Genomic DNA, 15,613 nt, shown 5'->3' with positions numbered 1-15,613 from the left:
AAAAAAAAAAAAAGATGTTGTTGCAGATGTGCTGAAAAGGGAACACTTATACCCTGTTGGTGGGAATGTAAATTAATACAATCTCTAAGGAAAACAGTACGGAGATTCCTCAGAGAACTAAAAGCAGACCTACCATTCTATCCAGCAATCGCACCACTGGTAATCTACCCAAAGGAAAGGAAGTCATTATCACCTGTGCCAGAATGGTTATCATAGCACAGTTCACAATTGCAAAGATGTGGAATCAACCCAAGTGTCCATAAATTCATGAGTGGATAAAGAAAATATTATGTATACATACTATGGAATACTACTTGACCATAAAAAGAATGAAATAATGTCTTTGGGAGCAACTTGGATGGAACTGGAGATCTTATCCTAAGTGAAATCTCTCAGGAATGGAAAAAGAAACACCACATATTCTCACCTATAAGGGGGAAGTAACTGAGAGGTGTTTATAGTCATAAAGTGGTGTAATGGATATTGGAAACTAAGGGAAGAGGATGAGATGAGAATGGGGTGAGGGATAAAAAACCACGTTGGGTACCATGAATACTCTTCTGGTGATAGGAATACTAAAAGCCCCGACTTCAGGATTATACAATTCATCCAAGTAACAAAAAATACTTGTACCCTCTAAATCTATTGAAATAAATAAAAGAAAAAGAAAAAGACCCTAAGTACATAAGCTTTCAGTCTTGGGGGAAAAATAATGATAGTATTCTCCTAGTCACAAGTAATATAAAAGTACATTACACTCATACACACAAAATTAAAGTCCATGAAATCCTTATTTCATCTAAGTCATTGATAATGCTATTGAACAGAACACGAGGAAAGGCTGAATTGAGAAGAAGACAGAGGGTCTTCCCCCAGTTCAAATTTAACGCAGTTTAACTTTATCAGAACCCTTCAGGAATGATTATTCACCCAATTTTAACTTGTCCTTATAGTCTTAGCACCCAGACCATAGTCTTCATCTTGCCTGTAAGATGTTAATGAGACTTCTTTAACCAGGAGAGTGATTGGGTGGGGGGGGGGAGCATTCAATTTATTCTACAAATATGTTTTGAAGAACCAGCCTGCCCCACATCAAACAGGAAGGGTCCAGGGTTGTGCACACCAAAGGTGAACAAACCCAGCACACCCGTAATTACAGCAGGATGCTGATTTGAATAGCACAACAAAGTCTCCCTGTTCTGGTTGCCCCTGCCTGCCCCAGCCGGCTAAGCATTCACACTGCACACATGTTTGGGTCGTGATGCAAAAACTCTAGGTGCAAAGAGTTCCAGCGTAATAGTCTGATGGCCTCAAAGCAACAGCTTCAATGTTTAGGAACTCTTAAGGGAACTCTGTAGAAATAAACCTTTATTATTTTCTTTAGCAATTTAATCACCAGCACTGTTCTCCACCACAACTTTTACTCCATAAGATGTACTATCATCCAGCACAGCTTACTGTAAAACCTTTGATGGCATTTGTATGAGCAGGTAATTGCCTCATGAATCACAACTTCTCCAGCTGTGAAACTTGCCCACATTTCGGACTCTGCAGTTACCTATTTGATACCATTAAAACTGTCACTGTGGTAAGGTGTGCTGGCTCTTTTTTGCTTGGCGCTTCCTCTCCTAGCTCCCCCCATGGCACTCATTTATTCATTGTTGGCTGATGGCTTTACTACAAATACAAAGTGGGATGAGAAACAGTCCTTGGCCTCAAAGAACTCGATGTCTAATGGAGAAAACACAGGTCTGTAGTTAATTTCATTTCTATGTGACGAATATCCCAATAGAAGCGTAACATAATGCTATGGTACACCTGCTTCAAGTATTGTTCCCTCCAATTTCTCTTAATACCTTATGACTTAATTTTTTTTAAGTGTCAGCACACAGGTATAAATCTCAATCTTAACAACTCAGAAGCACAAGACGTGAATTGTTCACTGTTTCATAGGAGTTCAACATCAGACTCTGAGCCCAGTTTCACTGGGGTAAGAAGGAAGATAAGCAACTCCAGTTGTTTCTGGGGATCCCCCACTCCTAATCACTCCCCAGGGATAGGTCATGCATTCTGTCATTGGACACATGGTTTTCCTTCAAAATGTCTACTGTCCACATGGTCCTCAGGTCCAGAGGCTGACTGCTACATCTGGGCCTCTGGGGCTCACAACACCTGCACAGACCCACAGCTCAGCATGGCTTCTCAGAGGTTGCTTTCTTGGCATTGCCACCAGGAAGGGCTCTCTCTCCAGTCTGGGGAAGTCTTCCTCTCTTTACGTTTCACCAGAGCATTCTCTCCAAGCCTGAGAAGAACCTAAACTTCCTTTAGGACTCAGGCTTTTGTTTATAAAACCAGAAACACCTGCAATCATCTGAAGTTTTCATACGGCCCTACGTCCTCACTGGTGGCAATGAGCGCAGAGCCCAGCTGGGAGAAGGGTGGCAGCGAGAGGAAGAAATGTGGATTTCGGTAACATCCCAGACACACACAGAAATGCTTCTGTGAGGTGCCGCCTGCTCACACCTCCCACCTGCAGGCTTCCAGGAGGGTCCCCCTTGCACACAGAGTTCAGGAGGAGCCTTAAGAAGGAGGTACTTACGCAGCAAAGTCTTTCCTTGTTCCTGGATGTCTGTTCTCCTGTCTCCCTGGCTTAGCACCAGTGTCTTCCACCCTGACTACACATTGAAATCACATGGGCAAGCTTTAAAACCTACAAGGGCCTGTGATCCACCTTCCTCCAATTTTCATTTAATTGAACTGGCATGGAGGCCGGACATCAGCTTCTTTGCTTATAAGTGGCCCTGGAAATTACCATGCAGCCAAAGAATCAACCATGGCTATCCCCCTCCCTCCCTGGTTCTCCAAGCTCCATTTCTCCCGCCAGGTCGTATGCTCTACAAACTTCTCACATTATGGCACACGGACAACAACAACAAAAAAATGTGTTTGTGCACAACAGGCTAAATGAGTGAGGCTGCTGGAAGCCTCTGGGCACCTGGAAGAGGTTGTAGCTGTGGCAAAGAGAAGAATTCAGTCCCCACAGCCTGCCAACAGGCTGGAGCAAACCAGTGTGCTGAGGCACTGGGCTGAGACATCTCAGGTTAAGGTAGGCATTTGGCCCTGTGCACTTAACATGGGTGTCACTGCCTTCAAAGCTTATTCAGGCAGCAACTACACATGTCTCTGTGCATTGGAATATTTATAAAATAACCTCTGAAGGCCTGCCATGTGTTATAGGACTCAATACAAGGAATGCAAGAATGAAAAGATGCAGCTATCAAAAGCACCTCATAGGCTGGTATCACTAAATATAACTCATTTTACTTGCTTTATAAGACCTGATATAAAGTGCATCCTGGCCAGGCATGGTGGCTCATGCCTATAATCCTAAGACTCTGGAAGGCTGAGATAGGTGGATTGCTTGAGCTCAGGAGTTTAAGGCCAACCTGAGCAACAGTAAGACCTCATCGCTACTAAAAACATGGAAAAATTAGCTGGGCATCATGGCAGGGGCCTGCAGTGTCAGCTACTTGGGAGTCTGAAGCAAGAGGAGCTCTTGAGCCCAAGATTTTGAGGTTACTGTGAGCTGTGATGATACCGTGGTACTGAACCACAGGGTGACAGAATGAGACTGTCTCAAAACCACAAACAGAACAACAACAACAAAAGAAAGTGATCCTTTTTTAACTAGCTATGTGCCCATGGACAAGTCACTCAGCATTTCTGAAATTATCTTTGCCATCTAGGAAATGAGAGGATTTTCCCAGGTCTGGAAGATCCATGGAGGTCTCCACATCTGCTAATGTTGTATCAGGAAATCAGAATGTGTTGAATGATTCCTCTGATTTTTGTAACTATCAATCAGATTACTAAAGCAGGGCCTTACGCAGCTATTTGTCTACCAGTGTTCATACAAGCATTTTGCACAGTAGCTAAAAGGTAGAAACATCCCAAATGGCCACTGACAAGGGAATGGATGAACAAAACGTGGCCAGTACATAGGATGGAACATTATTCAGCCTTCAAAGGAGATTCTGACACATGCTGGGAAACAGAGGAAGCTTGAAGGCATTATGCTAAATACAATAAGCCACATACAGAAGGACAAATATGATATGGTTCCACTTACATGAGATACCTAGAACAGTAAAATGTATAGAGCTAGAGAGTAGAATAATGGTTACCAGAGACCAGGGCTGGGGGTTTTATATGGAGTCATTGTTTAAAGGGTACAGAATTTCATTTGGGGATATTGAAAAGCTCTGGAGATGGATAGTAGTGATGGTTGCACAACCAAGTAAACATACTTTACGACATTGTACACTCAAAAGATGAATTGATTTGCTTGCTTTGTGACACGACAATATCAACGCTAAAAAATTCAATGCCTATCAGCATTATAACACTCATAAGGACCACAAACATTTTTAAATTGGAGAAAGAGGTGTGAAAAATTATATTGCAGAAATAAAAAATTAAAGGCAAAAGGTAATTCTTTCAAGCAGCAGTAATATCTGGAAATAATCCCACTGAAGCGATTTACAAAGTAGCTTATAAACTCAGGGAAAAAGAGAAGGCTGTGAAAGAATGCCTACATCCTACAAGGTTGTAGGATGCTTACACCCCAATAAACTTTCAAAGTACAAACAACTCCCTCTCTCAAGGAGAAGCACAACTGATCAGCAGTATGAATTAGCCTTCAACTTAACAGAACAACTTTATGCAATACTTAAAAAGAAAAAGAATATGTTATCTAATTGCACTGGATTAGCACTTGGCACAGGCTTACACTTCATTCTGCTCCTAACAGAACACTGTCCTTGCTAAGAAGAGTTACAGGCTTTGGACACGCTTATAAACAGAACATGGAGAACTGATATCTTCAACAGCTTTCAACATAAATGTCATGAAGTTGGTTTGAATTTGGTACATTTATTGAGTGTATGTACAGATAGTGCACCTTCCATGACAGGAAAGCATGAAGCATTTATTGTGCGGATTTAAAAAAAAGTATTAACAGATCCAAATGTTCTCATTTTGTCGTATCAGCAAAATCTCTGTGCTAAGGCTACTATCTTAGGTGACACTTTGCAACAAATTGTAGTATTGCCAACTGTAATACATTCCTGCAAAGGCAACATGGTATCATCAGTTTCATGAATTGGCAAAGTTGAAGAATTAGCTATTCGGTATGGATTTTCTGTATCATTTTAAAGCTTGTTGCCTATCTCAAGGACCGCTGTTAGCTAAAATTGTATCTCTAGAACAGAAAGTCAATTTTTATGAAGAACAGAATCAGCAATGTGAATTATTCGAAAGATTTCCGTAGGAATGCAGTATTTCTGTTTGATACCATGTCAAATCAAAATGACTTGACTTTATTTGCAAGGCATAAGTAAGTCTATATATAATATGTGGCAAAAAAAAAAATCTAAGCATTTAAAAAAAAAAAAAAGAAAAGAAAAGAAGCAGGACTTTACCTAACAAATGCAATCAGTATAACCGGTTCTTTATACTCAGTGATTCCTCAACAATTTAAAAAAGAAAAGAAAAGAAAAGAAAAAGCTATCTTTTTCAAAACAATTCTTAAAAAGGAAATTCTGGGTGAACATGTTTCCCAAGTTAGCAAAGGTGATTGATGAGCAGGATGATATGTGAGAATCATTTAAAGACTGTGCAGCTATTACAGACCTGTTAACTGGAGAATACAATGAAAGTTTCACTGACTTTGAAAATCGTGACATCACACTCAAATTAGCATTTTAACCTCACCTAATTAATATCACCAAGGCATCTAAAGAAGTACGAATGGAATTGAGTGAGCTTTCAATAGATGACATTTTAAATTATTATTTGATGCCAAGAAAGATTCAGTTGAAATATGGAGAAATGCAGTAGATTACCCATGCCTTTGGCAACAGGTCCAAAATATTCTTTCTTGCCTTTCAACCACTTTATTGCTGTGAATCTACATTCTCCTACTTAACCCAAATCAAGATGCCCTTAAGATAAAAAATGACTGATACCCATCTAGACTATTAACTGAAACTAGGTACCTAGTTGTAGGTACCTGTGACCAGATATTCAAATGCTTTCCAACAAAAAGCAGACACAACAAAGTCATTGAAACATTAGTCAACTTTAAAATTCACTGGGCGCAGTGGCTCACTCCTGTGAGCCTAGTACTCCTAGTACTCTGGGAAGCAGAGGCTGGTAGATTGCTTCAGCTCTGGAGTTTGAGATCAGCCTGAGCAAACACAAGACCTCATCTCTAAAAAAAAAAAAAAAAGAAAGAAAGAAAGAAATGGCCAGGCACCATGGTGGACGCCTGTAGTCCCAGCGACTTGAAAGGCTGAGGCAGGAAAATTGCTTGAGCTCAAGACTTTGAGGTTGCTGTGAGCTATTATGCCATGGCACTCTACTGAGGGTAACAAAGTGAGACTCTGTCTCAAAAATAAATTAGTTAACTAATTAATTAATTTAATAAACAATTTTCACTAAGTATGCAGTCCAATTTTCACAAAATAATGTACATTTTTAAGTACATCTAATTAAAGTTTCTTAAATGTAGCCTTATTTGATTATACCTAAACTAATGCAGCCTTCTAATGTGAAAATATTCATTCCCTGGTACAGGTAATATGAGGTATTATCTCAGAAAAAAAATTTTTTTTTTTGAAACAGGGTCTCATTGTGTCACCCAGGCTGGAGTGCAATGGCATCATCGTAGCTTACTGCAACCTCAAGTTCTTGGGCTCGAGGAATTCTCCCACCTCAGTCTCCTAAGTAGCTAGGACTCTAAGTGTGCACTACCATGTCCAGCTGACTTTTAATTTTTTGTGAAGATGGGGGGTCTTACCCTTGAGGCTGAGGCAAGAGAATTGCTTGAGCCTAGGACTCTGAGGTTGTAGTAAACTGTGATGCTACGGCACCCTACCAGGGGGGTGACAAAGTGAGACTGTCTCAAAAAAAAAAGAAAGAAAGAAAGAAAAAAGAAAAGAATGGAAAAGAAAAGATGGAGGTCTTACTATGTTACCCAGGCTGGTCTTAAACTCTTGGCCTCAAGTGATCCTCTTGCCTCAGCTTCCCAAAGTGCTAGGATTAGAGGAGTGAGCCACAAAGTTTATTTAATCCCTTTTCCTGTCACCAATTCAAAACATCTTTTTAATACTCTCATATGAATATTTCTGTTTCTAGGTTTCTATTGTCTTTCAGTAATTTGTTTTCTTTTGTTCCAGTGCGGTGCTTTTATATTTATCATAATTGCACATATAACACCTTTTTATGATACTTTTTAATATCTATTAATAAAAGTCCTTTTGTCAAACATTTCTAGCTCTTTTTACCTATTTGTTCTTCCACAGGAACACTAGTAACATAGGAAGTATAATATAATCACATATGAACATTAATTATATTCATATTAATAGGAGTAACAATTTATAAATTAATTCTAAGAGAATTGACATCTTCATTCTATCAAGACTTCTCAGTCGCACATCTAGCTCTGGTAAAATTTAACAATACAGCTCACAGCTATCATCTCTGGCAAGAATCCCAGGGGTTGTACTTCGTGTTTCTGAACCATAAGCTTTGACAGTCAACCAGGCAGAAGCAGGAATGAACTACCAAAGTTTGACTCAGAGGCTAATAAACCTGCATCTCTGTGGCTCAAAACTCCCCAAAGACCTGGAACTCTGGCTCATTGGAATTTTTGTTCACTAATTAATTCAATCTCCCAGATAAACGGTTCTTTAGTTTCTCTGTAAATGTAAAAAATATTAAATTTAAGTTACTCTTATTTTTCTTACCTCCTCTTCTCCAAACTTCTTGGGGGACTTGTGAATTATAGACACCTCTGATAAGTTTTACTAGGAAGAAAAAGAGCCAACGACAATGTATTCGTGTTTATGAAACTGAGGTGTTTTTTTTCTTACAAAAATCCCTTCCTGGGCGGCTGGGCCGCAGGGCCGGTGGAGCAGCGTCCGCGGCGGCAGCAGGTGGGCCCGCAGCAGCCTCAGGCCGGCGCCGGCAACCTCGCGGGGCGGGGCGGGGCGGGGCGGGGAGCGCGGCGCCCCCTGCCGGGCCGCCCCGGGGAGGTCGCGCGCGCGGCGGGGCCCGCAGCTTGAGCAGCGGCTACAGCAGCCTGGAGGAGGACGCCGAGGCCTTTTTCTTCACCGCCAGGACCTCCTTCTTCAGGAGAGCGCCACAGGGCAAGCCCCGCTCCGGCCCTCAAGATGTGGAGAAAGAGAAGGAAACCCACAATTACCTCAGCAAAGAGGACATCAAAGAGAAAGTTCATAAATACAATTTAGCAGTCACGGACAAACTGAAGATGACCTTGAATTCCAATGGGGTTTACACGGGCTTCATCCAAGTTCAGACGGAACTCTGCGCAGCCCCCCAGACGGCACTGAAGCCTGGAAAGCTCGCTCCCGGATGCAGCGACTGCAGGAACACGCTTCACATCAGCAGCACAAGCGCGGTCGGCCAAGTGACTGAGGCCCTGCTCAAGAAGTTTCTCGTGACCAAGAGCCCCTCCAGGTTTGCACTTTATAAGCGCTGTCCCAGAGAGGACCAAGTCTACGCCGGCAAGCTCTCAGAACCGGAACACCCGCTCTGCTTGCGTCTGGTGGCAGGACCTAGAACAGACTCGCTTAGTTTTGTTCTTCGTGAACATGAAATTGGAGAGCGGGAAGCTTTCAGCCTTCCAGAACTACAGAATTTCTTGCGCATCTTGGACAAGGAGGAAGATGAGCAGCTGCAGACCCTGAGCAGGCGCTATGCAGCCTACAGACGCCAGCTGGAGGGGGCCCAGAGCCGGGCCTGGACTCCCGGCTAGCCGGCCTTGCCCGGGCTGTGCGGACCCAGGACAGTGCAGACGGTTCCGCCCGCGCTCCGGCCTCCCCTTTCATCTCTAGGCCTAGTTCCCCCACTGGCCACAGCGCCCTGCACCTTCAGCCTCCGCAAGCAGTGCTTGCCAGTCCCCTCTGTCACCGCACGTGGAGCCTGCCAGTGGGCGCCATCACCGCCTGGAGAGCCTCCCAGCCCGGTCCTCACCATACAGGGGCCTGACAGCCCTCTCTGTCACCACGCGCTGTGTTGCCTTGGTGGCTGTGTACCTGCTGTCTCTGGAGCATCACAGCAGGCTTGGGAGCATGAACTCTGGAGTTTTTTGGTCTGTTTTTGTCCTAATTTTTTTTTCAGTTATTTTAATTATGTGATGATAATGATAAGCTTAAGGATGTGCAAATGATTTTTAAAACGCTTAACTAGGAACCTCTCTGAATATTTGCCCTATTTTGAAACTACCTGGTTTTTGTTTTTTTAAATGTCAGAGGCATCTATCCATGGGGATCAAAAGGCACAGGACTCTAGGAACTCTAAGGAATTTGTGAAGGATTTTGTAGCATTTGGGCAAAGAAAGTAAAAGCAAGTTTGGAAGAAGGCAGGTGTAGCGTGGAGAGCTCAAGGCTGGGCAGGCAGCCTGGCTGGTAAGGGGAAGGTCGAAGAGAAAGGGGTAGTTGCTTGTGAGTGAACTAAAAGCGTTCAGTGGTGAGATGTTAAATTCCTTTTAGGAATGTTTCATTTCCTGGTGGGTAAACTGTGGGAACAGAGCCAAAGAGCAGGAGCTAAGCCAAAAGGAAGGACCCATGGACTCTGCAGCTGACCAGAGATCCGAGCAGGTAGAACCTTGAAACGGGGGCGGGGTGCACGCGGCTGACTCTGCCCTCTTGGTGGAAGCTTCTCTGCACAGGCAGGGCTGGGACCACGTGCTGAGTTGCATTTAGTGTATACGCAGTTGCCCCCAGAAGGCATTTTCAGAGTTAAAGAGCAGTTGGGGAGGGCAGCTATTTCCATCTGGACTGTGAGCTGGGGGGCTTGTGAGGGGCTCCTAGCGCAGTGAAGGGTCACAGCTCCCTTCTGGACAGTCGTCCCTCGCTTCCATTCCTGTCTCCTGTCCCCTCCTTTCTTCCTTCCTGCCTTCTCTCTCCTCCTCACTTTTCTTTCTCCCTTCCTCTTACACTTCGGAGACTGCTCTTCCCTAACCTAGAACAGGGACGTTGGATAAAGACCCAGTCCAGCCAGGCCCTCAGCTCTGAAGGGCGGCTGTGTGTGGGAGGAGAGTCCACACCTGGCTGACCACATATCAGGGAAACACTTCAACAAAGTACCTGTCCCTGCCATCCAAAGAGGTGCGTGTGCAGTAACAGAAGCCTTCCTTCAACAGGCTAAATAGCCCCATTTTGCGCAGCCATTTATCTGAGACCAGAGGGAAAGGGCTGCTGTGGTTCCCCAGGAGCGTTCTGTTTGTAGCCTGGGTGTTTTTGTTTATAAATTCCCAAGGAATTGTTGACACTTTGGTGACACTTAACGGATTCTTTTTTGAAATCCCAAGGTGCTTCAGTTCTTCGCCTTTGAAGAGAACTGTGCCTTTATTGCCTTTTTGTCCCTCCTGGTGGCCGTCCCATCTCGTAGGAGGCAGATTCAAGCGTTGGCTTTGCTGTGCCACAGTCTGCTGAGACAATCATATCTTCCTCAGCTTTTAAGAAGAGCTGGGGAGGGAGGGGGAAATAGTAGAGGTAGTTTATAAAATATGTATGGCCCACATCGCGTTTAACTGTGCATGGGACCTCTTAGTGCGTTGATGAGGTTTTAGTGACACTGTCACCCAGAACCCAGCCCTCATTGTTTAGGGAGTGCCTTTGTGTTTTTATACTGGTTTTACTATTCAGATTATGGCTTGGGTTTGAGTATACTACTGTCAACCACCTGGTCTTTTAATTACTTATTCCAGTAAATTTAAGTTTTGTGAAGCATTTGCTTCTCAGATTAAGACACTGTTAGAACCTAAAGTAGTAGCTGATGGGGATCTGTGAATTTTTTTTTTTTAATTGAAGTAGATTGTCTAAAACAGGCATTCTCATCTGTATTTACCCAGAACCTCACTCGTCACATGCACTGCAGGTTACAGTTGGTATTGAATCTCTCAGTTTGTGGTTAGTGAAGACTGATATTCATTCCCAAACATTGGTTACTGCAGCAGCATTTTTAATGTGTAAAAAAAAAAAGCCACTAAGGCCAAATATTTTTTTAAAAACCTTGTACAAATCCTACATTAATCTAAGCTTTGCTGCGATGCTGTGTGGCTGGGACAGGGTGTGCTAACCAGAGGGCTGGGATTGCAGAAGAGCATTTTAAATCGCAGGAGTAAAGAACTTATAATATTTATAATTTTGATGAGTTTATTTTTATAGGGAAGATTTTTCTCCCCTAAATTGTTTCTGGAATGGCAAAATTATTCCCATTATTAAAAATTTAAGTTCTTAAAAAAAATCCCTTCCTGATGAATAAGATTTCAACAATGTCTTTAATCAAGAGATTCAACCATAAGAAATGACTGGTTTCTTAGATTCTTGTATGTACGACAGTGGCAATTTCAGCTTCGTAGGTAAAGACAGCCGCTTGGGGCATGTTTCACTTATTTGTTGTCTGCTAGCTTTTTAAATCTCATCCCTCTCTGGCCATAATGTATGGAAAAACTTAAGTTTTGTTTCTTAAAGTCTTTAGAAGAGTAACATAAACATCTATGTTTTCTAGAATAAAGGGAAATTGGTGCATATATGAATGTTTAGTAAAGGCTAAACTCTTCCATCTCATACACAATTTAATTCATGAAAGAACTGTTTCCTGTTTTATTTGACTCGGCTGCCTAAATAATTTTTTCAAAGCATGGAACATATTACCATTTTAATGACCTTCTCAAGTTCAACTATATATATGAACTCTTAGCTCATAGTCTAGTCTTTTCAATGATCTTCCACCCCGTCACTCTCTACCACGTGGTCACCCTTGCAGGCTGCAAGGTGCATGTTCAGGTCCCAAGACATGACTCGCTCATTTGTGGCTTTTTCCTTTCGATCCGGCTTCTTCTGACTCCTTCACTATCTTCTACAACATGTCTATCATTCTCAGATTTGAAGTCAAGATTCTATCCAGGGAAAAGAACCCAAACTCTATAAACTAATGAGGTTTATTCTGAGCTGAGTGTGTGCGACCATGGTCTGGAGAGCCACGCGTGAGAATCCTTGAGCAACTGGTCTCACCACGGTTAGGTTACAGTTTGGTTTTTTACATTTCAGGGAAGCAGAAATTACACAAAAAATTATAAATCAATACATGGTAGGCATACTTTGGCTTGGCCCCCAAAGACAGGAGATTGTGAAATGGGGCATTACCGGCTAAGCTGGGCTTAAATATTCTTTGATGTGTAATTGGTTAAGGAAATGAAGCTTTGTCTAAAGGCTTGGAATGTTTTAAGTTAAGATAAGGAAGTTTGTTAATCAGAGACAAGTCACAGGACACATACCCCTACTGGATTTATACCCCCACTCAAACTATCTGTTCAGTAAATGGGTGACTTACAGGTATGGTTTAAGCATTTTCTGGAATAACCTTAGGCCTGTTAATGAGTTACAAAAGGGATCTTGAAGAAGGGAGGAGGGGGCAGGACGAGGCATGTCTGACCACCCTCCTTATGGCCAGCAACTCAGCTTTAGGGTATTTCTGGGATTGCCTAGGCCAAGAGGGGGTCCAGTCAGCTGAGGGGCTCAGGATTTTATTTTAGTTCATAGTTCACTCACTTCCAAGAAGCCCAGCCCCACAAGTGCTTTCTAAAGCACTCATACTAGGCTTTAGATCATATTCTACCTATCGGTCTCATCTTCCGTGTAAGGATTCTTCAGTGTATCATACTCACTTAGCTTTGAGCTATCTAGGTAGGAAACATTGCGTTCTCCGCAGTATGCAAGGTAATTTAGTTGACTCTTTCAGCTTGCTTTTTACCTGGTCTGGTGATGGTTGGAATGAATATTGGCCCAAAGTGGATGAGAAGTTATGCTCCAATGGAGTACCATGATGCCATTGTATTGTAGCAAGGCTTCTACCCAAGAAAATAGCCTGGCATTGTTCTATGCAACAGCCACGTTCCTAATTTTATACCTGAATTTTTCTTCTTTTAAACTAACAGGACCTGATTTTGGCTAAATGGGTTGTCCCTTCCAATATAGCCATGGTAGAAGATACGCTTTCCCAGGGCAGGATAAGATGTTGACCTAGGAGAGAGCATTTGCTGCCAGCAAAGCTTTTAGAAATCTTTTTGTTGTCTCAGCTTTGGGACTTTATGAAAATTTTTTAAAATGCAAATAGAAGCAAAAGGTTTTTATATTTTCTTAAGAAGTGCTTCTTCATGGCTGATGTTTTCATATGGTACATTGTCCCTCAAAGGTCATAAATCACATTCACAGCAATTTGCCCTATGATCTTCCTTTGGAGTTATAACAAATTATTAAATAAAACTTGTGCATACTGGTGTTTAGGGTTCAAGTCTTACCTCTTCCTGGCTCTAGTTAGGATGTTGATATTTAACATACATTTATTTTATTGTAGTATAATTTAATCAAATAGTGAGGATGGTTTGGCTGGAGTATTCACAGAATGTTATTATACTTCTTTTTATTCTTTTTTTTATTATTGTATTGTAAAATATTTAGGGGGCATATTCCCCTCATATTTTGAGATCTTTTCAGATGTTTCTGAAACTCAGAATAAAGCTACCAGATCTATCTTTTCTCATTTGATGTATTGTTCATTCCTTCCTGGTATAGAAGATCACAAATAACACATCCATTATTGGTGTGAAGGATGTTGCAAGGTTACTACTTAAAGATGTTGTATTATCTAGGTACCGATACTGTTTTACTGTCTTAAATATTCAGAAAAACTAATGGGCAAAAAACTATGCTATTTTTTATTTGACTATGTTTGTATCTATGAATGGCATTATGACTTTATAATTTAATAGTTGTTTTGTTTTACCTGGAAGTAGAATGGGGGTACCAATCTTCAAATTTTAAAATAGACGAGCCTTTCCAAGAACTCATTTTATTTTTAAATTCCCTTTATCCATCCTTGGCTGTAAGACAGTATCTTCTACTCTGCATACCTTTTAATCTTAGAGTTTGGAGAATTGTTTTCTTTTTTTATTTCCTTTCTATTTTTTTCTAAGTCCTACTCTTCGCAAGGCAGCTAGAAGTGTGACAGAAAGGTGTGATTTTTAATTTACACCAGAATCTCGCAAATAATGACTTTTCACACCCTGCTATTGCTACTTAGCCTGGGGGAGGAGTTCTCCGGCTACTGTTTGTCATAGCAAATTAAATCCACTGCTGTCATTCAGAAAGACGCTCTTCTATGTTTAACCCTTGTTTTCAATTTTTCAAGGTGGTGTTTGTGAATACTCATGAGTGTGTGGGTTATTACTTTGAAGGGTCCTTCTTTTCTAGGAAATGAGTTTTGAAAGCTATCTTTTCAGATTATCAGGTATAAAAGGTAAATCTCTTTCACCTGTCCACTCTTCCAACTGTGATGCTGGTAATTGTTAGGTATTTAAAGATACAAAAAATGAAAAATGCAATCATATTTATTTTTAGAACTTTTAGCAATAAAATGTAAATACATGAGCTCAGAAATATGTTTATCTTTCCTCACAATTCCATTTCTCTAAAAGTTGCTTTTATTCTGTGTGTATAGAATAGCCAATATCTTATTGTCCATGTAAACAATATCATTTAGCTTGGAAGTTGAAATTGCAAGTAATATGAACAGATAAAAATGTTTTAAGGGATTTTTTTGTTTGTTTGTTTTCCATTTTCCTACCAATCCATTAGAAGTCCTTTGGGATAAATTGCCAAAACAAGGAATGAGCTGCCTAAGAGAACAAAGGAAAAAATTATTAAAATTGGTATTCTTGTTTTAAGTTTACTAAGTGGTTAGAGACTAGTGGCATGCCAAAATAACTAGTTAAAGAATGTATCTCGCAAACTCTGTATACGCTTCTTTCACTTAGACAACTATTAATATATTATTTTCCAATTCTGAATCTGCCTAAGTAAAAAGAACAGTTTCCAATCAACGTGCTAGTTTATCCTAATTATTTTACCAATCAATAAGTTCTAGAACTGAATGGAATATGTCAGTGTATTATTGAAAGAGAGGACAGAAACATTCAGACTCTTCTGAGAAATTCGGGTCCTACTCCATCTTCTTGATAAACCAGAGGAATGACAGTCATTTGCAAGCTCCTTCTTCCAGCTAGGAGCAGCAAGGGGTTAACCAGTCCTGGTTTGCTAAGTATCTGTCAGGCTTTTATCTGATCCTTCCTCCCTTCCTCCTTTGCCCACCCCTTTTGTAAATGTCAACCACTTCCTGAAGAGTCTAGTAGTGGTGAATTTCACACCTCTCTTTTCTTTGTGAAGAAACCTGGGTGTTAATGGTACAGGATTGGGTACCATCTCTGGTTGTTAGCAAAGCCTAGGGATGCCTGTGGGGGAAAAAAGTAGGAGAAGGTGAAGAAATTTAAATCCGTCTTGTTGAGTTTTATTAGCTACTTTTAAATGTGTACTGGAAAAATAGTAATTTTCAAAAACCTTAAAATTGAGAGTCTAAAGGAGTGTAGCCAAGAAGGAGCTGGTTGTTAAGAACAACAATCAGAAAGAAAAGCTGGAGCATCCTCTGATCTTTCACTCTACAGGTGTATTTACAGGATACAGCA

The 15,613-nt window shown here is 41.3% G+C and overlaps 1 pseudogene; it reads left to right on the top strand.

Moving 5' to 3' along the window:
- The first annotated feature begins 2,410 nt into the window (after nucleotides 1-2,410).
- LOC100956852 lies at nucleotides 2,411-8,900 on the top strand (annotated as a pseudogene).
- The last annotated feature ends 6,713 nt before the right edge of the window (nucleotides 8,901-15,613 follow it).

This window comes from Otolemur garnettii, unplaced genomic scaffold, assembly GCF_000181295.1.
Source record: "Otolemur garnettii isolate 467f Iridium unplaced genomic scaffold, OtoGar3 scaffold00002, whole genome shotgun sequence".
Taxonomy (NCBI): domain Eukaryota; kingdom Metazoa; phylum Chordata; class Mammalia; order Primates; family Galagidae; genus Otolemur; species Otolemur garnettii.
This window is presented reverse-complemented; position numbering and strand designations above follow the sequence as displayed.